Raw genomic sequence first — 14,294 nt, forward strand, 5'->3', positions numbered from 1 at the left:
TGCACTGTGCCATGTCTTGGGGGTGGTATAAGAAGGACTTGCCACTTTGGGACATCCGCAGTGAACTTCTTGGCCACACTTCACCCACCTCTGAGAATCAGCATGCCCAGACTGTTGGACCATCCTCCTTCCTCTCCTTTCCCTCATTTGCTCTCCCTCCTGACAGCTGGGCTTCCTGCCCCCAACCAGCTGGCATCTCCAGCCAAGCAACATGATGCCACGTAAAGTTCTTCAGACTTCTTTCCAAAAGAGCCAAGCAGAGAGAGAAGGAAGCAGAGTTCTGCAGCCTTGCTCAATGTCTTGCTCATTGCTAAATAATTTGCCCAATGTTATAGCGCTGTGGATGAGGAAGCCAGCTTGAGAACCATTCATCTGCTCAGAACCCTCCAGTGGCTCCCCGCACACTCAGGAGAAACCACATCTCAGCTAAAGTCTAGAAGCCCTACATGACCCACCCCCTACTACCCATGCCAGCCTCTTTCTTCCTGGCTCCCTCTGGCCTGCCGCTGGCCCTGGAACATGCCAGTTGTCCTTCTGTCTCCACGCTTTGGCACTGGCTGTTCCCTCTGCCTGGAACACTGTTCCTCCAGGCAGCTGCATGGCTGATTCCCTCACCTCTTTCGAGTCGGCTCAACTACCTTATGCCGAACACCTGTCCTCCTTCCACCCCACACTCCCCTTCCATTTTACCCTGCTCTACTTTAAATGTAGCATTTAATAGTTTCTCCAGTAACATAGCATAACTTTATTATTTATTCTCTGTTTCCCTCTATCAGAACATAAGCTCCATAAGGGTGGGAATTTTTGTCAGTTTCATTCCCTGATGGTGCCCCAAGCATTAGAACAGTTCCTGGCACGTGGCAAGTTCTCAACATGCTTGTGGAGAATGAGCAGAGGAAGGAGAAAGGCAGGGTAATGAGAGAGCAATTTACAAAGGGGACCTGATGTAGTCTGGGCAGGTCACAGTTGGGCTGAGGATGACAGATGAATCGGAGGTGACGGGATGAGAGGTGGAGAGGGAAAAGAGACGGTGCTGCTGAAGAAGAACACAGCCTAGGCAAAGGTCTGTGGAGGGGCGGGGCTTGTTAGCCTTGAAAATTAGAATGTTAAAAAAAGAGTATGCCTGTCCTGCCCTAGGAATAAAGACGCAGACGTAGAGAATGGACTTGAGGACATGGGGAGGGGGAAGGATAAGCTGGGACGAAGTGAGAGAGTGGCATGGACATATATACACTACCAAACATAAAATAGATAGCTAGTGGGAAGCAGCCGCATAGCACAGGGAGACCAGCTCGGTGCTTTGTGACCACCTAGGGGGGTGGGATAGGGAGGGTGGGAGGGAGATGCAAGAGGGAGGAGATATGGGGATACGTGTATATGTATAGCTGATTCACTTTGTGACACAGCAGAAACTAACACACCATTGTAAAGCAATTATACTCCAATAAAGATGTTAAAAAAAAAAAAAGAGTACGTGGCTGGCGCACGGTGATGAGATGGTGTTAGTGAGTCAGTCGGTCACCCAGCCAGTGATGGGTCTGAAATCTGCCCCACGCAAGGGGGTTCAGCCTACAGCCTCCTTATCCCAGACCTGCACAATCCAGTGTAGTAACCACCGGCCACATGCTGCTGGTGAGCACTTGAAATGTGGCCAGTGTAACTGATGAACCACATTTTTCATTTTAATTAATTTAAATATAAATTTTAAAACTGATATTCAATTCAGTTATTGGAAAATTTGTAAGAATGTTTGAAACAACCTGCGTTGTTGTGAATCCACTTTTCCTACTGCAAGTTTTATGAAATTTAAGTAAAAATCAAGTCATTCCAATGAAAAGTTAGAATCCAAAGAGAGATGTGTTAAATGTGTAAAATTCACACATTGCAAAGACTTAGTATAAAAAGGGAATGTAGAGCTTCTGGGTTGGTGAACACGTGGAGATTCAGGGAGAGTGATGCGCTCAGAGGTCAAAGGACATAAAAGCCCCATGCCCTTCCCCCATACCTTGCCTGATGCATCTCTTCCATCTGGCTATTGCTGACTTATGTCTTTTATAATAAATCAATCATTTAGTAAGAAAACTATTTCTCTGAGTTCAGTGAGCCGCTCTAGCAAATTAATCCAACATAAGGAGGGGTTGTTGGAACCTTGGATCTATAGCCGGGCCAGCAGAAGCACAGGTGACAACCTGGACTTGCAATTAGTATCTGATGCGGGGGTGAGGGAGAGAGTTTTGCAGGACTGAGCCCTTAATCTGCGGGATCTGATGCTCTCTCCAGGTAGACAGCGTCAGAATTGAGTTGAATTGTAAGACACCCGGCTGGTGTCAGAAAATCGCTTGATGTGGGGAAAAAACCCATACCTTGTATTTGGAATCAGAATCGTCAGGAGTATTTTTTGTAATTGCAAAATGTTAGACACAACTTAAATGACCATGCATAGGAGAATAGTTGAGACAAGTTTGGTACATCTATACAATGAAGGGCTCTGAAGTTCAATTAAGAATGAGAAATCTTTGGGAATTCCGTGGCGGTCCAGTGGTTAGGACTCCGCGCTCTCAATGCTGAGGGCCCAGGTTCGATCCCTGGTCGGGGAACTAAGATCCCACAAGCCACACAGCGTGGCCAAAACAAACAAAAAAAAAAAAGAGAGAGAGAGAGAGAAATCTTTGTGTACCAATATGGAGAGATTTCCAGGATATATTTTTAAGTCAAAAATAACAAAGTGCCAAAGAATATCTATAGTGTGAACCCTTCATATAGGAAAGGGAGGAATATTTCTTTAAAAGTATATCTGCTCATTTTTGGAAAAGGATAGGATAAGGACAGGAAAGATAAACCAGAAACTAAGGAGAATGCTTTCTCAAGGCGAAGGGACAAGAACAGGGTATAAAGAATGTTGGCCTAGGAACTAAGTAGTAGGGAGGGAGAGGGAGAGGGGACACTTCTGTCAGTCTACCTTTTTGTACAGCTTATGGCTTTTAGGAGCTTGTCAAATAATGAAAATCAGTCACAATGTGGGTATCATTCCCCCCCCAAAAAAAGGGAATGTAAAATATCTTTTTCATATTGACTACACATTGAAAAGGCTATATTTTGGATATAGTATGTTAAATACAATATATTATTAAAAGGAATTTGCCTGTTTCTTTGTACTTTTTAAAATACGGCTGCTAGAAATTTTTAAGTTATATATGTAGCTTGCATTGCACTCCTGTTGGGCAGCTCTGCTCTCTGCTGTGAGATCCTGAAAAGCTCAAGCTTGTCTTATGCGTATCTGTGACCCTGGTACCCAGCTGGGAGGGAAGCTGGTACAGAGAAGTGTCTGCAGGGAGGATCCCTGTGAATTTCTCCAAGCCCCAAGTGCCAGACCAGCCTTCTCGCTCCCAGAATCCTCCGGCGGCATTCAATCTTCCCTGGAATAAAGCAAGCACAGAGCTGTGCCAGCCAGCAGCACGCTACCTGGAAGGCACTGCTATTTATAGCTGATGCCATCCGTGAGAAGTAATAGTCCCTCAGAATTCTCAGAAGAGTTTGCCTTTCGATAAGAGCCCAGCCCGATTAGGAAAGAGAAGACCAATTTGTGGGTATTTTTAGGCCATCCAATGTACAGTCGGGAGCACTGAAATTCAGATCTGTTCTTCCCCAGGAGACGGAGCACAGCTGCAAAGTCAGAAGTGGGCTTTTGCACGAGGAAAAATAATTAGCTTCCCTGTAAACCGGCTCCATGGAGAAAGTCAGTGCACGGGTCTGTCTGAGGGGGAGAGAGATGATGCAGGGCTGAGGAGGGGGTCCCTCAGAAGTTAACATAAGCAGCCACTTCATGGGAGTTTGGTGGGAGCTGCTTGGGGATTAGATTGCCATCTCATCTTATTCTCTCATTGGTCATTTGTGAACATTGCTTAGTGCTAATTGAGAAAAATTACGAAAATAAAACCCATCTTTGAGAGCTCTCCCTGCCAAACCAATAAATAAATAAATATATTGGAATTCTCTTGGTTAAGGGGAACCGATTTGTAATCTTGAGTCTCCATGCAAAGACTCAGAGATAGATAGCCTCTTGTCTCTTCCTTTTCATCAAAATTGTGTCCAGTACGTTTCAGTGACAGAAACAACTTGGCAGGAAGTGACTAGTCCTTCACTCTGATCAATGATGAGTAGCCTTTCCCCGTTGACTGGGTTCACTAAGAGCCACAGGCAGTGGAAAGCACTGAACACAAGTCTGGAGATGGTGGCACTGATTAGTTGTTCTTGGGCACAGACGTCTGGGTTACATCTGGAAATTGCAACATTTTTAAGAAGTGGTGTAATTTCTTGACATCTCTGACAACATCATGAGGGTGTATCCCCTTCACATTTTGTCTTTTGAACTGCCTAACTCACATGCTCACACATGGGTGTGAACACCCACATATAGCTTATTATTTATAAAGCACTTTACAGTTTGCATAACACTTATCGTAGGACTCATCATTATAACATCATTAAGTATCTGCTATTATTATTCCTATTCTCAGAAGAAGAAATTGAGGCTCAGAAAGGTTCATTGACTTGTTCAAGTCACAGAAAGAGAGTGGCAACCAGGACTAAATGCAGGTCATCCAACATCCAGGCTTGGGATTGCTTCCTGTATAACACTCTATCTTCAACAGTCATTCAACAAACACCTATTCAACGACTACTAATAATGATGACTGTGTGTCTGCCGTGTGCTATGTGTTTTCCATATATTAGCTCATTAATTCCTCAAGCAACTGCCTGAAATACGTAAATATCAGGAAAGTTCATCAGACTTCCAGTTAATGACAGAGGATTAAAACAAGCTTTTATTTTTTCTCCATGCTAAAAATCCACTAAAATAATGATGAATGAGATTTTTGAAAGGTCAGCTATGAGTCAGCTTACTACCTGTCAAGTTTTCCTTTCTTTACCTGGATCACCTCAATTTTTTTTTAAAATAAATTTATTTATTTATTTATTTTTTGGCTGCATTGGGTCTTCACTGCTGTGCGCGGACTTTCTCTAGTTGCAGAGAGTGGGGGCTACTCTTGGTTGCGGTGCATGGGCTTCTCATTGCAGTGGCTTCTCTTGTTGCGGAGTACGGGCTCTAGGCACTTGGGCTTCAGTAGTTGTGCCACACAGGCTCAGTAGCTGTGGCGCACGGGCCTGCCTGCTCCGCAGCATGTGGGATCTTCCCGGACCAGGGCTCGAACCTGTGTCCCCTGCATTGGCAGGCGGACTCCCAACCACTGCGCCACCAGGGAAGTCCCTGGATTACCTCATTTAATGCTCACAAAATCCTACAAGGAAAGTCTTATTATTATTCTCCCTTTACAGATTAAAAAAATTGAGGCAGAGAGATGCTAACTAGCTTGCCCAAAGATACACAGTTAAAAAGTAGTGGCACTTCCCAAGCACTGCATCTTCAGGCCCTGTGCTCTGAAGCTCTACAACTGTAAAGGAGTAGAAAGTATTTAAACTCACAATGAAGATAGTACCTGCAGAAAATCCATTAGCGGTTAAGGGATTTCATTAAAGTTCTGGGAAATAGCACGGAGAAAGGTGATTGATGGCACAGGATGGATGGAGCCTCAGCCCTGTGCATTAGCAGAGTGACATGTGCGTGACAAAACTATATCCTGTAACACAAAACTCTGGAGAAGTCCAGGACTTGAGAGTGGTAGGTGAGACTGATAGGGGGCTGAAATCAAGGTTCACCAAGATAGGGGGGCTGGAACCAGGGAAATTAGCTAAAACACTGGGCTCAATATAGTTTCCTTTCCTCCCCAGACACACCCTCTGTGAGCAGAGCACTGCCATCCAGGTGTGTAACCTGTCTTCCTAAGCTCAAACCTCCACTTCAGGCAGAATATCTGGCTGTTCTTTTTACCTGAAGATTTTGAGTGATACCTTCCCCGCAAAGGATCCCTAGTTGAGAACTTGGGATTCTCCAAGCATTTTTAGTAGCTAAAAATATAAAAAGCTAAAAAAATATGAAAGGAAAGAGACATAGCTATAGGGTCTAATATTTTACCAACAAGTTATCACATTTTAAGGCACCACAATAAAGAAAAATCTCTAAAAGCTTCTACAGAAAAGTTCTCATTTTAAGATGGCAGAGTAAATCCATTTCGGCTACCTTCTCCTTCCAAAAATTTCCCCCAATAACAGTAAGAACTAGAAAAAAAGCAATGCATTTCATCTTCAATGAAACTAAGAGACATCTTAACACACTATATGGGAAGATGGACTACAGAAGGAGGAAGACAAATGACTTAGCAGAGAGAACATTTCAACCCTAAGTGCCTGCAAAGAGAGGAATCAACCCAATTTGCCCCTCCAGGAACAGAGAAAGGCTTAGAAACTAACAGGACAGGATAGGGTATCAAACGAGGCACAGGTGAGAAGGGTGGTGTGAGCAGCTGAACACAGAAGAGTGAAAGCGTGAATAACAACAGTTTAGACGCTTGGGTCCTCGTCCCAACCCCTGTCCTACCCTCTAAGACACCATAGGTTTTTTTCTCCTTGAGTCTATACTTTGCTGAAAATAGGTTAAAAGTAAACGCCTATAAATATGTAAATGAGGTGGGGACCGTCCACAGTCCCTTGATTTGAGGATCATTCTACAGAAAAATAAACCTACTCCAGGAAAAGCTTACAAATCTCTAATGAAAATGTCGCCTGGCCTCTACTGTCCTTCACTGGAGACCACCAGTGCACTCAGGGCCTACATCTGGGTTTAAGCACCTTTACTCATTAATGTGAACAGACAGTTTAGAATTACTAAAAACTGGGAAAATCATCCTACTTGATAAAAGAGATCGGAACAAAGAGGCAACAGGATTAATGTAGAGAGCATAAAAAACTTCAAAGAAAGTGTAATTAATATCCTCAGAGAAATAAAAAGAGATATTATAATCCATAAAACAAGAAAAGTGCAATCATAAAAAGTACATTCAGAGAATAATTTAGAGTTCCTGGAAATTAAAAATATGATGAGTCAATTTTTTTAAAAAGATTCAAAATAAGTGCTTGACAATAAATTCAAGAAAGTTCCCCAGAAAGTAGAATAAAAAGACAGGCAATGGATTAAAAACAGAGGAAAGACAAGAAAATTAAAAGATTAATCCAGGAGGTTGAACATCCCACTAATAAGAGTTTTCAGAGAGATCATAGAAAATAGAAGGAGGACATTATCTCAGGAAAAAAATGCAAGAACATTTCCTAGAATGGAGATACACAAATTCTCTCTGAGTCATAAGTAAAAATTATAAAAGTCCAAAGTCCAAACTAAAGTATATCACTGTGAAACTTCAGAATAAAAGAAGATCCTAAATGCTCCTGTAGGGGGGAAATTACATTAAAAAGTATGGGAATATGAATGGCATTGGACTTCCCCATAAGAACATAGGGAGCTAAGAAAATGAAGCAATTACTTCAAAATTCTAAGGGAAAATAATTTACACCTTAGACATCGATAGCTACCCAGATTGTAAATCAAGTGTGAGCACAAGTGAAAAAATGTTTTAACATGTCAAGTCTCTAAAATGCAATTCCCACTCACTTACCCTTTCTCAGGAAGTTACTGGAAGAGATGTTCCAACAAAATGGGAAGGTAAACCAAGGAATGGAAAACCCACTTCAGGGGAGTGGGGAAGGGAGCCCCAAGGATGATGGCAGGTGGATGTCTGGGATCACAGCTAAGGATTCACTTAGAGAGCAGTGGGTCCCAGATAGCAACAGGAGGATGAAGGCACCAGGAGGCCACAGGAGAAAAAGAGGATGGATGGAGTATTTGATAGGTTTGATGATGTGGAAAATTGACCCATCTCTGCATAATTTAGTAGAGCTGTTACAGGGTGTAAGAAAATAGCCAAATGATAAGAGCAAATGCATAAATAGTGCTTACTCTTTTTCAGGCACTGTTCCAATTATTTTACATATATAAACTAAGTAAATGAAAAATTAGGCAATTATTAACTCAAGGAAAAACTAAAAACTTTGGAAAAAAAAAAAAAGGAAATGTAGTCATCATGCATTACTAGGCTCAGCAGTGGACAGTGTATATAATTATAGCAATAAAGTGACTTGATATAAATTTGGATTTTAAAATGTGACATAACTATTTTGAGAGAATAAGGTAGAAGAGCTTAAGAAGAGCACAATTCCTCACTTACTACCATAAGAGGAAATCCATCGAAAATGCCTAAAATATACTCCAGTGTGACCCCATCGTAAGTTAACTAATTACATCTGCAATGATTCCATTCACAAATAAGGTCACATTCTGAGGTGCCGGGGATTAGGAGTTTAATATACCTTTTGGTGGGGGATGCAATTCAACCCATAATGGTCCCCTATAAAGGAATGATCATCAGAATAGTGGTGGGTGTCTTGCCAGCAACACTGAATATTAGAAGACCAGGGAGGGACTTACCTGGTGGCAAAGTGGTTAGGAATCTGCCTGCCAATGCAGGGGACACGGGTTCGAGCGCTGGTCCAGGAAGATCCCGCATGCCACGGAACAACTAAGTCCGTGAGCCACAACTGCTGAGCCTGTGCTCTAGAGCCGGTGAACTACAACTACTGAGCCCGTGTGCCACAACTGCTGAAGCCTGCGTGCCTAGAGCCTGTGCTCCGCAACAAGAGCCCACCACAGTGAGAGGCCAGCGCACCACAGTGAAGAGTGACCCCCACTCACCGCAGCTGGAAAGAGCCTGCGCACAGCAACAAGGACCCAACACAACCAAAAATAAATATAAATAAATAAATTTATTAAAAAAAAAAAAAAAAAAAAGAAGACCAGAGAGCATGTTCTAAACATTGAAGTCAAGTCACTTCCAGCCTTACCTAACCCAACCAGGAAATAAATGTATGTTCACACATTCAAGGGCTCTGAAAATGTACCTACCTTTTGGGAAGTAAAGAAGGATGTGCTCCAGCAAAATAAGGAAGGAACCCAAGAAAGAGGAAAATACAGAATTCAGGAAAAAGAGGTCCCCAGTCAGGCGAGGGTACAAGGGATGTCCAGGATGGTGGCCATGCCACCCAGAAGGGAAACTGGTTCAGCCTGGAAAGGATGATAATGATTTTAATAAAAATGCTTAGTAGAATATTTGATCAGCTGGAGCTCTTAGAAAAAATATGAAGGAAAATTATAAAGGAGATTTTGCAATAAGAAAAATAAAAGTATGATAACCAGAAACTTTAGCGAAAAAGAAACTAGACATAAAAACTATATAAGAAAGAAAATAAAATCATAGTGTACCACCTGACTTTAGAGCAAATTTTAAATAGTCATAATACTGAAAACCCTGCTAAAAAGTTAAATGATTGTTGTAATATGAATTTGTCAAGAAATGTGCAAATATATGAAGGAGTAAAATCCTAATTAATTATAACAATACATCAATAGATGCTATCTAAAATGTGCAAAACCAAAAGAGTAATATAAGAAATTATATTTGGAAATATGGAGATAACCACCAAAAGAAACGTTCAAAGAGTTAAAAATGATGGCTCCTAAGAAGCAGGACAGAGGTGGGGAGAGCAGGCAATGGCTGCCCTTTTCATTATAAAAATGTTTTATTCTATTTAATTTTTTAAAGCCCAGTGACTTATTCAAATTACTACAAAAGGCCCAGGTAATTCACAGACAACTACACAATCAGTAAGTGTCAATACAGGCATTCGGGAACTATTTTCTGCTTAAGCCTGACTCTTTCCAGTATACTTTGTTGCCCACTAATAATAGGCTCTGTGACTTACCCTCAGGACACACAGGTGAACAAAACTGTCCCTGCCCTGAAGGACATCCCAGTCAGTATGAGAGTATGGAAACAAGATATACATATAATTAAAATGTGATGCAAGAAAGGCCAAATCAGAGATACGTATAAAGCATTAGGATTTGATAAAGAAAAAACCTTGAATGTGGCTTTGAAGACTTTTATCTTTCCAGGATATATTGCCCAGGGCGGGCGGGCAGTTCTGCAAAACCAGGAAAATAAATTCCTGTCTCCTAGGATTATTTACCCCCAAAGGGGCTCTTTGGACATTGATTCAGGCAATTCTGCAGCTTCAGCTTCTTGGTAAGTATAAAGACCAAAAGTCCACAGCCTGGAGCACAGTGGAATCCAAGGTATAAGCTGTGGCCAAGACTTAGTGCCCTGAGATTTCCAGTGTTGAATGTTAAGACACACTGGTAATGAACATGTCATAAAACAGGTGGAGGTGAGTTTTCTGAGCCAGGCTGCTCCCACACTGGACTGGAGAAGGACAGGTCTGCTTTCCCAGGAGCAAGCTAGCAAGAAGAGGTGAGGGAGACGTAAGCTCTCTGTACATAAATTCAGAAGGGTGAGCAAAGGCTGGCAGAATGATAGATAATTCTCTGCATTTGATGTACATATGCTGAAGCCGAAAAGCAACCATTAGAGCAGAGCAAAAAAATGGAATGTGGAACAGTGGGGAAGAATGAGAGCAAATAGAACCAGGTTGATGAAAGTGTATAATCCAGCAGAACCAAAGCTAAGATGGCAAATAGATTCATCCCATCCCAAAGTTCACCATTTGATCTGCACTGCCTGGAACAGACTTAAGAAAGATTTTAAAGGTGCTCAGGGCTTGGTAGGAAAGAGCTCTGTGACGGATTAGCATTACCTGCGGCTGGCGGCAAAGGGGGATGAGATGGCACGTGGCCTTAAATTCCCCATCCTGCCTTTAAAGATTCTCAGCAAATGGATTCACCCCTTTCCAGGGATCAGCATTCTAAAGTGTTGGGAAGTGTGCATTTTAAGACACAGGAAACAAAAGACGCTTAAAGTTCTTTTCACATGGCCATGGTGCATACTTGCATTACCTTCACAAAATGAATGAACCTAACTCAAGTGATACTTTTCATTAAAAAACAAAAGAAAACCAAGGAACCTCATTGTTGTTATTTAGGTCAATTTCCATCCAGCTTTATGTATATGAATACACTCAAACACGGGATCACTTTTGGATGAGAAAATTGTAGAGTACATAGTGTTCATTTCATAGTTTGGGTTTAGTGAGACTCAATCGAGCTGAGGATTTTCTTTTATTTGTACTTCATCAAATCGGTAAATATCTATTTGAAGCTAAAGCTGGATGTTGAAAGGGCCAGTCTATTAAAAGTGATCATGCTAAGACTGAACTGCCTGCAAACTCTGAACTTTGGGCTAATTAAATATTTCTTGAAATGCTGCCCTTGGACAAAATGGAGACCATTCCTCCAAAGTTCCCCAAGAAACAAGCTTTGGAACCAACCACACACACACACACACACACACACACACACACACACACACTGCAAACTGTTACAAAGTGACAAATCGTTACAATCAGTGATTGGTTAATCAGGAGACTTGATAATTTACTAAAATAGTCCTACAGCAAGTTTATCAACTATGAAGTTGGGTTTCAGTGAATGGATTTTTAATTGAGTTGAACTAGCATCCCCTTTAAACATTTTGGAATTTGGGGTGGATGTGGCCATTTTATAGAAGGAGCCAGAAGGCTTCTTGGAGGAAAACACCTCAACTCTCATCCCATTTAGAAATGAAAAGCTAAAGAAACCTGTTGGGTTGAAATGGGATAGTCTCAGCCAACATCTTCTGATGAGTAAGGACCCCAGAAAAGGCACTCACTCTGAGGAGGAGAGCAGAAAGGACTGGACGAGAGTCCTAAACAGAGCCCAGAGAGGAGAAGATGAAAGTCAGGGTTGACTCTGGGGACTTTATAGGGAGCCATGGACTTTCTGAGAAGTATGCGGAATCTCATGCTTCACTTATTTGCAAAAATAAAGGGATTTATCTGCGCCCCAGCTGGTGACACAAACCAAACTCTTCCCATGAAGAATGGAGTCTGCATAAAGGGATGTCCTGCTGGGATGTGCTGGATGTGACAGATGAACAGAGAACAGATTCTCAGTGGATGTCTATTGTTTTGCTTTGGAAACGGAAATAGAAATGATAACTGAGTCCCTACACTTAGTTTTTACTGAGGAGAGAAGATGAGACAGGAGAAATAAAGAATATGATGAGATCCTTGGACTTCGGGGGGAAAATGACCTGGTAGCAGAATAATATTTGTCAAACTTTAGTCCTTTGCAAACAATCTTCACAATTGTTATCATATCTATATGTACTACACCACCTACCCTATGATTTACTTAATATATATTTTAACTGGCTCACATTTTTTTCCATTTACAATCTTTTTATAAATGAAATTCTATATTATGGGTTTTATGTGGTGGTTATTATTTTTCTAATACATTAAATGTAAAATGTCCATTTATGTAATGCCCCAAATCATTTCAAATACCATCTTTGATGTGTGTTCCAAACTGTGTGAAACATTGGGACAGCACAAAGAAAACATACTGGGAATCGGATAGTCACATGTCAAATACCCATTCTGCTGACTGAATCCCTGTATGATGTGATAAACTTGACCTGTGTGGGGCCCGGTTTCCTCACCTGTAAGATGGGGTATAATGCACACATTGCCATTTCTGCCTGGCCCGCTCTCTGGGAATCACTGAATGGTTCTCCTTTCCTGCCACCCCCAACCCACAAGGGGTTTACAACAGTCACATTTCTTGTTGCAATACCTTTTCCCTCCAGCTGCAGCCGATTGTCCCTTTTCCTGGGTATTTAGAATTGGTACAGAGAGAAAGGTCTGTTGAGTGACTGCATCCATGACATGTAAAATCAGGACACCCATGTTGCTACCCTGTTGTTTTACTGAGAGAGAGAGGCAGGCACAGGTGCACACTGAGATGCTCAAAGAGGAGCAGAGATGGGGCAACAGCAAGAAAGTCCATCCCAGCTTGCAGGCTGTGGTTTGAGAATCTTCAGGAAGCTTCCTAATAATTCTTGCTCTTGGGCTGCCTGAAGCACCCTTTTACCTTAGTAGTAACCCCCTCACGTTTTCTGGGGTTTAAATTACTTTGACTTAATTTCTACTACTGGCTTGCAGAGGAAATGAAGCTAATGTGTGGGGTTAATAACTTCTCATCCAGATTCTTCTTAGAAGATTCAGCAAGGGGACTTCCCTGGTGGCACAGTGGTTAAGTATCTGCCTGCCAGTGCAGGGGACACGGGTTCAAGCCCTGGTCTGGGAGGATCCCACATGCCACGGAGCAACTAAGCCCGTGCGCTGCAGCTACTGAGCCTGTGCTCTAGAGCCTGCGAGCCACAACTACTGAGCCCACGTGCCACAACTACTGAAGCCTGTGCACCTAGAGCCCGTGCTCCGCTACAAGAGAAGCCACCACAAGGAGAAGCCTGCGCACCACAACAAAGAGTAGCCCCCCGCTCGATGCAACTAGAGAAAGCCCGCGCACAGCAACGAAGACCCAACACAGCCAAAAATAAATAAATAAATTTATTAAAAAAAAAAAAAAAAGAAGATTCAGCAAGAAGGAATACTCAAAGGGGCTCTCAGAAGGGATGGTTATTATCACCTCTGTGACATTCCACTACATATCTTCATCTTCCTCCATCCTTCCTGACTCCTGAGGACCAAAGAGGAAAAGTGCTCTCAGGGGTGAGAGAAGATAGTAACAGGAGAGGAGGCTGTAAGAAAACCAGGACCTTTGTGAAGACACAGGTGGGATGTGTGACAAAGCCCATTATGAGAAGCTGCTAATGAGCCTCAGGGATTATTAGGCAGGAGGTGCAAACCTTTGAACCTGCGTTCTGCCCCCATTACGCCTTCTAGAGGAAGCACAAGGAAGGGTGAGAAGAACACATAACCAAAGACAAATTTTGACTCCAATGCCTATCAGCTCTGCCACCCTGGCATCGGGGCTGAGTTTGCTCTTTGAACAAACTGGGAAATTCCCACCCAGGTCCAGGGTGATGGGAATATACGTAAAAGAAACGATGTATTTCCAAGAAGCAAATACAAATTAAGTACCCAGGAAAGGTTGGCTTTCTTCCTCCCTCCCTCCCTCCTGCCCTTCCTGCCTCCTATTAGGTGTTGTAGAAAATGCCCAGGCTTGGGGTGGTCACTTAGAAGAGATGGAGGGGTCTGGGAGGCACCCACTGCTCTCCCTGCGTCCATAAGCCACTTCCTCAACAGGGTGGGAAAAATGACCACAGTCTCTCTCCTCCCTGGGGCCTGCCTCCTTCCCTCCGGTCCCCCCACTCTTCCCCTAGTCTCTGCGTGGATACCTCTTTCTTATCCTTCCTACTGTAGCTGAGACTTAGCTTCCTCTGTGAGGCTCTGCATTCTTGCTCGTATACCATATCATGATTTGTAAT

Source organism: Balaenoptera ricei, chromosome 17, assembly GCF_028023285.1.
Source record: "Balaenoptera ricei isolate mBalRic1 chromosome 17, mBalRic1.hap2, whole genome shotgun sequence".
In the NCBI taxonomy this organism is placed as follows: Eukaryota; Metazoa; Chordata; class Mammalia; order Artiodactyla; family Balaenopteridae; genus Balaenoptera; species Balaenoptera ricei.